Below are 11,351 nucleotides of genomic sequence, written 5' to 3' on the forward strand. Positions count from 1 at the left end.
TATTCCCCTAAGCGCACCAGTTCTATGTGCCCCGTGCAGTACCCTGCATTTATTCAAAGAGGAGGTATCATGGCGTGGAGACTGTTACTGTTTCTTATCCTTCACAAGTATTAATATGAAAGTTTTTTCTCTGACATTTCTGTTCCAGCGAAATCCCAAACCAAGCAATCTAGTCATCCTTCATGCTTAGTCTGACCTGACTTTAGACATGTGTGTTCTTACGGACGACTGCAGGAGTAGGAGACAGCTTACACACAGACACATATCAAACACGGCTAGAACACCAGTCATTTCATTTGTGTGAACGGGTGTGTGATCAGAATGACGCGGATAGGAAAGACGCTGGATCTCTCCTAGAAGATTTAACATTCCTTCTGATCCAAACTCCTTCCTCAAGTGAAAAGGATCACTCCTACTGTGGAGAAGGGCGCAGAGAACGAAGCCTTTGCAACCTCTCTCTCTTCAGAGAAGAATATGACATTAGAAACTTGATCCAATGGGCCAGCACTTCCTGTCAGGATAGCAGTGTCTAAGAGTCAAAGCTACATTTAACCTTCGGTGACTCCATCTGGAAGCGTAGGAAATGACAGAACCTACAGTTCCTGAGTTCCCTGGGACGCATTGTGGGACACTGTCCTGCATGCTGCCGCCTGTCCCTTCCATCTTGCAGGAAGAGAAGTAAATTTTGGTCATAGAACTCACTGTAATAGAATAGCCCATCTCTTTAAATTAGCTTTTCCTTATCGTTAAACCACGTTTTACTGGGTAACGCCAAAAGTCTGTGCCTTGCGATTTGATTTCGATACTATTTTGGCCACTTGTTTGTTTGTTTGTTGTTATTGTTTTCAGTGATGAGGATGTTTATCCCAGCATTTTCTTAACCTATGTCATTCACTTTTTTTCTCTTTCTATTGGATTTATTTTATTTACATTTCAAATGTTATTCTCTTTTCCAGTTTCCCCTCCATAAACCCCCATCCCATCCGTCCTCCCCCTGCTTCTATGAGGGTGCTCGTCCACACCCCCTTCTGCCTCCCCCACACTAACATTCCCCTAGACTGGTGCATCAAGCCTTGGCAGGACCAAGGGCCTCTTCTCCCTTGAGACATCCTCTGCTACATATGCAGCTAGAGCCATGGGTCCCTTCATGTGTACTCTTTGGATGGTGGTTCTCTTTGGATGGTGGTTCTCTTTGGTTGGTGGTTCTCTTTGGTTGGTGGTTCTCTTTGGATGGTGGTTCTCTTTGGATGGTGGTTCTCTTTGGTTGGTGGTTCTCTTTGGTTGGTGGTTCTCTTTGGTTGGTGGTTCTCTTTGGTTAGTGGTTCTCTTTGGTTGGTGGTTCTCTTTGGTTGGTGGTTTTCTTTGGATGGTGGTTCTCTTTGGTTGGTGGTTCTCTTTGGTTGGTGGTTCTCTTTGGTTGGTGGTTCTCTTTGGTTGGTGGTTTAGGCCCTGGGAATTTTGGTTCATCGGTACTGTTGTTCTTATGGGGCAGCAAACCCCTTCAGCTCCCCCAGTTCTTTCTCTAACTTCTCCATTGGAGACCCAGTTCAATGGTTGCTGTGAGCATCCGACTCTGTGTTTGTCATGACCTGAGCCTCTCAGGAGAAGCTATATATCAGGCTTCTTGGCATCAGCATAATTGTGTGGGTTTGGTGGCTGTATAAGCGATGGATCTCCAGGTCGGGCAGTCTCTGGATGGCCTGTGCTGCAGTCTCTGCTTCAAACGTTGTCTCTGCATTTTCTCCTGTGAGTATTTTGCTCTCCTTTAGGAAGAACTGAAGCATCTGCACTTTGGTCTTCCTTCTTCTTGAGCTTCTTGTGGTCTGCGAATTGTATCTTGGGTAATCCAAGGTTTGGGGCTAATATCGACTTATCAGTGAGTACATTCCATGTGTGGGGTTTTTTTTCTTGTGATTGTGTTACCTCACTCAGGATGATATTTTCTAATTCTATCCATTTGCCTAAGAATTTCATAAAGTTATTGTTTTTAATGGCTGAGTACTACTCTGTTATGTAAATATACCACATTTTCGGTATCCATTCCGGTGTTGAAGGACATCTGGGTTCTCTCCAGCTTCTAGCTATTATAAATAAGGCTGCAATAAACATAGTGGAACATGTGTCCTTGTGGTAGGGTGGGGCATCTTTTGGGTATATGCCCAAGAATGGTACAGCTGTGTTCTCAAGTAGCACTATGTTCAATTTTCTAAGGAACCTCCAGACTGATTTCCAGAGTGGTTGTACCAGCTTGAAATCCCACCAATATGGGAGGAGTGTTTCTTTCTCTCCACATCCTCGCCAGCATCTGCTGTCACCTGAGTGTTTGATCTTAACCATTCTGACTGGTGTGAGGTGGGATCTCAGGGTTGTATTGATTTGCATTTCCCTGATGACTAAGGATGTTGAACATTTCTTTAGGTGCTTCTCAGCCATTCGATATTCCTCAGTTGAGAATTCTTAGGAATTTGTTTCTCTAATGTTCCTTAAAATGGCTCTTGTTAGTGTCCAGAACAGATACATGGCCTTTCATTAAAAAGAGAAGAAAAAAGAAGGAAATAGAGGAATTAGGGGAGAAGAGAATACAGAAAAAAAGGAGGGATGGAAAGAAAGAAAGAAAGATAGCAAGGAAAGATAAGAGAGAAATGTAAACTATGTAGTTCAATAACAGTACCAAGTTCTGGGGGGTTCGGCACATCTCTGTTTGTGGTTTGGTCTGTTGCTATGTATTGTGATGCTAAGCCCAGGCCCCAAGGCCTGGTTGCCCCAGAGATAAGAGAGTTCCAAGGGACCTAAGAGACACTATGTGGCCTTGCTCCCCAAGTTATCCCTGATTGGCGAGTAAAGATGCCTATAGCCAATAGCTGTAGAAGAAAGATAGGTAGAGTCTTGGGTTCCCGAGCTCAGGGTCAGAGGAGAGACCGAGGGAGAGAAAGGTGGGAGAGAAGGAGTCAAGAAAGTATGGCTCTGAGGGCTAGACAATTGGAGTTAAATCAGGCCAGATGAAACACAGTCAATAAGTGGGGTGATCAATAGGAAACAGATTTTAGTAGTGTAGAGGGTAGATATCTACCCAGCTCTAGTGCTGATAAAGGCTTATTATAAATATAAAGGTCACATGTCTTTTATCCAGCAACTGAACAAAGGTGGAATAGAAACACAGACTGTTTTATAAATATTTTATATAACATCTATGTAATCAATATAGTAACAGAAATAACTTTACAAAAATGTATACAAAGCAGAGATGATATGAAAAATTGGAAATGTAGAAAGAAATATTGCAAAAATTTAATCATAACCTTTATAAAGTAATCATTTTTTACAGAACCCCTAACACAAAAACAATGTACAATCACTTTGGAAATCAATTTGTCTGTTTCTCAGAAAATTGTGAATCATTTTAGCTCAAGATGCAGCAATACCACTCCTGAATATCCCGGAAAGATGCCCCACCATACCACAGGGACACTTACTCAACTATGTTCACAGCAACTTGAAACAACCTAGATGTCCCTCAACTAAACAATGGATAAAGAAAATACGGTACAGCTACACAATGGAATACTATTGAGCTATGTGGGGGTGGGGGAACAAAACAAAAAAGAACAAAAAACAAGGACATCATGAAATTTTCAGTCAAAGGGGTGGAACTTGAGAATATCACCCACATGTGGCATGAACTCACTTATAAGTGGACATTAGCCATAAAGTGCAGGATAAAAATTCTACAATCTACAGACCCAAAGAAATGGGTAATAAGGAGATCCCATGGGAGGATGTGTGAATCTCACTCAGAAAGGGAAACTACACAGTTATCGGAGGTGGGTGGAGGGACCGGGTAGCAGTATCATCTGGGTCAGGGTCTCAACACTCCTAAAGTTGCAGCCCTGTAACTCCGGTCCTCATGCTGTGGTGACCTTCACACATAAAACTACATTGGTTGCTACTTTGTAACTCTAAGTTTGCTACTGTTTCAGGTTGAAATGTAAATAAATCTATGGTATGCAGGATATCTGCTATGTGAACCCCTGTGGGGGTCACAACCCACTAGCTGAGAACCATTGGTCTAAAGCCAGCCAACAGGGGTTGGTGGGGGCAGAACGCAGGGTGACATGAGCCTGCACTGCAGCCAGTTCAAGTTACAGGGGATGACAAAACAAATGTGCTGGAACAAAAGAGAAATAATCTTCCGGCCGTTTGAGAGATTCCCTCTTAACTGAATTAATTAATTAATTTCCCCTAACAACTGATATCCCGAAATGTACCTCTCAATGACCAGTCAACTGTCTAACACATGAGGATTTTATTCTCTCCAACTGATATATTAACAATGTAACCAATTTTAAAAGGGCAATGTCAAGTGAGTTACAAGGATTTGGTTTGTCAGTTAATCCATCAGCTAAGAATTGAAGATGGAAGAAAAGCCTGTGGATGAACGGGCAAACAAACACCGACTGCAAAATTGCATAGCACACTAGCTTGCAAGGGAGGGTGACTTTGGGCAGAGAGAATCCAATCTGAAAGGTGAATGCTCCCATACCACAGCTTTAAAGTGCTGAGCTGCTCCAACCTATAGCAAATTTTACAGCTGACCTCACATAGAATTAAACACTGCAAAAAATTATCTTCAATCCATGTACATGAGGTTTATATAAAGCATGGATGAATGCTTTGTATACATGTGAGTTCCAGAACCAAGCTATCTCATTACATATAAAACATTTCAAAATTGGTGGGTGGATCTAAATATGTCTGGTACTGAGCATTATCAGTAAGTAACAACTACCTTGTACACTTAAGATACACTATCAGTAAGACTATTTCAAATACAAGTATAGAAAACCTACTGAAACTAGCATTTGAACATGAGTCTTAAATATACTTCCCGGGACCAGCTTACCTATATAACCAACAGGCGGCCATAAGATTGGTCCCATTAAGGTCTCCCTCACTGAGGCAGAGAACTCGCAGGCATTTCACCGGGAATATAGAGGCAGTTAGGATACTTGGGGGAAGAGGCTGCAAAGCCTCACACCTACCCGGGCTTATGTAAGTGTTAATGGTGATGGAAAACCTCTCTTCAGGAGTTTCCACACTCCCTGGTAACCCCAAATAAACTCACTGAGTCAACAAGGTATATCTGGGGGCAATCATGACTCTGACACTGCTGCTCTATCAGAGCTTAGAGGACGTTTGTTAACATTTCCCTCCAAATGTTAATATAACGGCCCTAAAGATAGGACTGAAGCTTAACTATTTTCCATAAAGAAGGGCCCCAATATGACAAGATTATTTGGCCCATTCTATTTTGCTTGTTGATGAACCATCACCCAAAGCAACCTGGGGAAGAGAGCATTTGGGCGATTCAGATTACAGCCCAGCATCAGGTGAGGCAAGGTAGGAAGCAGGGAGAGCAGGACCTGCTGGCTTTCTCACCCACCTTCCTTGTATAACCCAGGCCTCCCCACTCACCTATGGATGGAAACACAAAGCCAAGCTGTGCCTTCCCATATCAATTAGCAATTAAGACAATGCCTCAAAGAGGAGGCCACAGTCATCAAGGAAATGCCAATCAAAAGGACCCTGAGATTCTGCCTCACAACAGTAAGAATGGCTCAGATCAAAAACTCAAGTGACAGCACATGCTGTTGAGCATGTGGAGAAAGAGGAGAAATTCCTCCATTGCTGGTGAGATTTTAAACTGGTACAAACACTCTGGAAGCCAATCTGGAGGTTCCTCAGAAAATTGGGGATAGTTCTACCTGAGGATCCAGCTATACCACTCCTGGGCATACACCCAAAAGATGCCCCACAATACCACAAGGACACACGTTCCACTGTGTTCATAGAGGCCTTATCTGTAATAGCTAGAGCTAGAACAAACCAGATGTCACTGAACCAAAGAATGGGTACAGAAAATGTGGTTCATTTACACAGTGGAAAACTACTCAGCCATTAAAAACCAGGATGTTGTGAATTTTGTAAGGAAATGGGATAGAACTAGAAAATACCATCCTGAGTGAGGAAACCCAGACCCAAAAGGACATACATAGTATGTACTCACTGATAAGTGGATATTAGCCAGAAAGTACAGAACAGCCAGGATTCATCTCACCGACCATAGGAAGTTTAATAAGAAGGCCCAGTCCCACATAGAAAGGGAAGAAAATAACCACAGGAGGCAGAGGGAATGAGGGACTTCAGTGGGAGGGGCTGAGAGAGGGGAAAGGGGGACATGGTAAGTTATGTGGGCAGCCAGGAGAGAAGCTGAGAGAACGAATAGAAATATGCAGCTGCAGGAGGTGAAGAGGGAACCTCTAGCAAGTCCCAGAGACCTGAAATGGGAGAGGTTCCCAGGACTCAGTGGGGATGACCTTAGCTAAAATGCCAAACAGTGACCACCTCCAGTAGATATAGACAGGGCCTTCAGTGGAGGAATGGAGCTGCCCACCTACCTTCAAAAAATTTGACCCAGAATGGTTCCTGTCTAAAACAAATGGAGGGACAAAAATGGAGCAGAGACTGAAGGAGAGGCCATCCAGAGACCTGCCGAACTTGGGATCCATTCCAGGCATAGGCTCCAAACTCTGACACTATCACTGATGTCATGTTGTGTTTGCAGACAGAAGCCTAGCTTGGCTGTCCTGAGAGGCTCTACCAGCGGTTGATTGAAACAGATGCAGATACTTTAGCCAAGCACAAGTTGAGGTTGGGGATCCCCATGGAGGATTAGGTGAAGGATTAAAGGAGCTGAAGGGGCTGTAACCCCATAGGAAGTAGAACAGTAACAACTGACCCATACACCTCAGAGCTCCCAGAGACTGAATCACCAACCAAGGAGCAGAGTGTGGCCCTGGCACACGTGTAGCAGGGGCAGCCTTGTCTGGCCTCAGTGGGAGAGGATGCAGCTAATCCCATAGAGACTTGATGGTCCAGGGAAAGCAGATGCTGGGGGTGGAGTGGGGGAGGGAAGAAGTATTGTCCTAGAGGAAAAGGGGGGTGAAGAATTCTGAGGGGAGTGAAAGACCGGGAAGGGGGCAATATTTGGAATATAAATAAATAAAATGAATTAATAAAAAAATTAACAAAATAAAAAAAGATGAAGCCACACGCTAATGTGAAGGAGGCAATTCCTCAGCCGAGGTTTCCTCTTTCCAGGTGACTGTTCTCATAGGAAAAGAAACCGGGAACACCCTGATTGCTTTATGTCACATAGAAAAAAGACAACAAGTTAAGAAGCAGAAACTGTTTGTCTAATGCTTAGAGGTAGGTCCTCATGAAAAACCAAAGTGGTGGCCGGCACCTGGTCTGTTTAGCTTTCAGATCTGACTTAGCACAGCTCTACCATGCAAGACATCCAGACTATTGTGATTTATTACAGTAGATGAAGCCTAAATGTTCTGATCTAGGAAACAGACAGACACACAGACACAAATATTTGATAAGAATATCTGGAATACACATGCTGCTGTAACACAACTCTGGAGTTTTTACCTCTTAAGAACAAAATCCAATGCCAAGGTTTTTCATCTCACACAGTGGTGGGTGTGCCCACTTCTGTCAATCATTGAGGTGTCTAAATAGCTTTAGTCCACCGTGAAGCTGATGAGGATCAATCTCATTCAAATCAAGTGGTTGCTATATAGCCACATTGACAGAGTTAAATGAAGATTGGGCAAGAGTCCATAAAATCCAGTAAGTATATCACCTATTTAAAGTGCATGAAGAAATGCAGCTAAATTAATCTCCCAGAAAATAAGAGATTCACACATCTGTAGAGCATTCTGGAAAATTCAGTACTGTGAGCCTCGCCTGGCAGGAGAGCAGGAAGGCGGCCAGGGAAGGAGAGTCTTTAGGATGGGTCTCTGCATTAATCTGGGTAATTCCTACTAAATCAGAGAAAAGGTGACAAAGGTTACTGCACACAGTGTTGCTTCACACTGAGCTGGTTAGACTCACATCACAGGAAACCAGGCAGCCAGGTAAATGCTTAAGCTGAATAGGAATTATTTGGGCATTTTAAAACAAGTACGTGCTCTTTTATAAAGCTTTGGTAACCTGGGGTAAGGAACAAAAAGCAGATAAGCCACCAGATTACCAGACAGCAGGTGCACATAACCACGGTCCACGAAAAGAAACAAGTGAGCCCATTCTCACCCCCTGAAATTTCACCGATGTAGTGATTTAACACCACAGGTTCATTTGCCCATTTCTGAACGTTAGACCAAGGAAATCCCAAAGCATTTCTCCTCTGGTTTCAGCTTCTTTCAGATTAACGCCCCACTGGCGACCATGATCCCTTTCCATGGTTCCACATTATTACATACCGTGGTCCTGTTCTTCCACTGCACTATTTTTAAGCATGTGGGATATTTCTAGTTGAGGCTACCCACATAAGGTGTCACTTTTCTCATCCATAGGAAAAATATGAGCTGGCCCCTGATAAAGCAAGCACTCAACGCTGAGAGCATGATGGTGAAACTTAAGAAGGTTCCCTTCAATCAGAGCCTCCCGTACATCCCTCTCAGTCCCCTCAGGCATCTCTGCTTCCACATCGCCTTCACAGGGCTTGTCTGTGCCCTGTAGATAATATTAGTAGTCTCAGTTACATTTCATTCCAGCTTCTCATGGGCTGCGCACACTGCACCTGAAGGGTTAGTGACAGGCAAGGGGACTCTCCCTTTTTATTCTGAAATGGAGCAGAATCTATCCCCATCCATGTGCCCCAGGTCGCATGTGGAAGTCAAAGGAGAACTGGAAGGAGCTGCATTTCTCCTTCTTTCAAGAGGACCCTGGCTGGGAACATAACTCAGCCCATACGACTTTCTGGCAATCCACCTTTTCTTGCTGAGGCACCTCGATGCCCCCAGCAGCCGTGAACTACCGGCAGCTAACACTGAGCGCTGGGAAAGAGTCTATCACTGAAAAGAGCCAATTGGTTATGCAACGGCAAATGGTCAGCCCTGAAAACTGTAACATTGTATAGTCTGGGCAGGTTGTATTTAGATAAATGTATGCACACACACAATTACATATGCAATGGAAGAGAGGCTATAGATTTGAAAATGGAATGTGTGCATGGGAAAATCTGGAGGGAGAAATGGGATGGGAAATTATATTATGATCTCAAAAGCCCCATTTTAAAAGGTCATAAATATTTTTTAAAATTAAATAGAATAACAAATGATGCAGAATGTTCCCACTGACGTTGGCCTTCAGTGAGATCTAGGGAGTGGCCCACTCTGTGTAGTGGTAACCACATCCACATGCTGGTCAATAGTGACCACATTCTGTCTTGGGCCATGGTAATCACACTCATGCTTGACACTGCACTATGTTGAGCCGAGGGAGGACTCCAGGGAACACTGGTAACCTCTCAGCCACATCAGTCATATTTCTCTACTCTTCTGCTGCCCTTGAACAGTATAATTCACAGCCATCTGTGCATCATAACAGATTTTACACTGGAGTTCAGTGGGGCTCGGTACTCAGAGGAGTTCCCTGAGCATAGAACCTTATATGTGCTGATAGGCTGGATCATTTTCACAAGCCATTCCATAATAATTTGAAAATTACATGTGAAAGAACGAACTTCAGCTAAATTTCTGTTGCAAGGTGTAGGCTGATGTCAAGGCAATAATATGATTGGACAGTAGAGAGTGGGTGGGACGAAGTTGGGAAAGTGGAAGAAGAGGAGAGTAGGCGGGAGATTGGAGAGGAGGCAACATGGAGGCAGATGTGGATATTTCCCTCAGAGCATCTCTAGATGAATAAGGTTATGATTATTTCTAAGGGTTTGTGTGGGTCAATTTATCTTTCCTAGGTGGGCAGTTTATATATCTGTCAAGTGGTTGTAAGCTTATTGTATGGAGGGAATTGTGGACTGAGAATTTAACATATAAACCTGTTTGATAAGTTAATGACTGTGGAGTCATGTTTTTTACTGGGTGGTGGTGGACAGTGTGTGAAAGCAACATGCTAGGGAGGCCATGGAGCACCCAGGACAGAAGCAGCTAGAGAGAGTGAAATGAGCCTCCTGGGAAGGGAGCCAAGTGTAGATTTCGGCTTTCGGAGCATGTGATAGTGTCCAGGTGAGCTCGGCTCTCCATTAGAGCGGTGCCCATAGAGTGAGACCACGGTGCTGATAACAACAGAATCTTTAATAGTCACCACTGCAGAAAGGCAACAACAAGAATGGCTGGCAAGAAACAACCCTAAAAAGACAAAATCTGAGAAAGATTGAGCTGGAAGTATTTTGTTCCAACACTAAAAACAAAATTAATAAGAAGTTCTTTTGAATTTTATAAAAATAAAAATGTTTTAAGTCTATGAAAGGTACTATTAAGAGAATAAAAGACAATCCAAAGACTAAGATCTTTGCAAATAATATGTTCAGCAAAGAGGTATACTTCAAATATATAAAGCATGCATTGAAAATTCAACAATAAAAAATGAAAGTTAATGAACAAAATATGGGTAATGGATCTGAAAATCGCTTCCTCAAAGAAGACCAAAGAATAGTTAGTAAGAACATGAAAGATTATCAGTGGTATAAACATTATCACCTATATATATGTACACTCTGTCTGTGGGGTGTAGGGGTGCTGAGTGCCTGTGTGTGTGTTTGTGTGCTACTGTGTATGTATGTGTGTGAGTGTATGTGACTACATGCTGTTTTTACCATTAGCACTCTCACCTCAGCCATATGGATTAGCTGTGATTTAACCCACCACAAACTGCACTGTCGCCGGTTTATGCCCATCATATTAACTACACTAATTTATAAGAACCGACAGAGAATAAACATCCATTTTCTTCCACGTGGAAACCAGGGAGAAAATTCTGGAACCAATTTCCAATACAATAAGCATTGCTTATAGATTCTGCCAAGGGAGGCCCAGAGCCCCAGGCCTCATTTATATTAACAGATGCATCATCTGAGCTTGTTGCTGAGACTGGGGTGGGAGATGAGGGGTGGGGGTGGGGTGGGAAAGGCACCTGTATGCCCTGTTCATCTTTCACAACGGTCTATCCTTGCTCTCTTTGCTTTTGAAGTTGGGTTGGGTGGGTGGTTTTGAATTATGTAAATACTTCTGGGTCATGCCAAGGATGGGGTTTACTAATAACTTTAGGTTATTTCTTTTCTATTGGAGATGCACATTATTGCTTTTTTTTTTTTTTTTGGTCTATTTAAAAACCTTTAAAAACAGCAAGATCATGTGTCTCTTTCCCTCGGGTCCTGGTGACCACATAAACTTCCTGTGCCCCCCTCCACAGGTAGCTTTGCTGTGTTTGCTTTTCTAATACATGAGGGTTTTATATTTTGCTTTTGAATTTTTCAGATTCTTAAA

General features: G+C 43.1%; 1 protein-coding gene across 1 annotated transcript in view; it reads right to left on the bottom strand.

Annotated features, from left to right (window-relative positions):
• Positions 1-11,351, bottom strand: part of ATRNL1 (attractin like 1) — a 494,725-nt gene that overhangs the window by 319,132 nt on the left and 164,242 nt on the right. The gene's annotated exons all lie outside the window — the stretch shown is intronic.

This window comes from Micromys minutus (assembly GCF_963924665.1).
Source record: "Micromys minutus genome assembly, chromosome: 2".
In the NCBI taxonomy this organism is placed as follows: domain Eukaryota; kingdom Metazoa; phylum Chordata; class Mammalia; order Rodentia; family Muridae; genus Micromys; species Micromys minutus.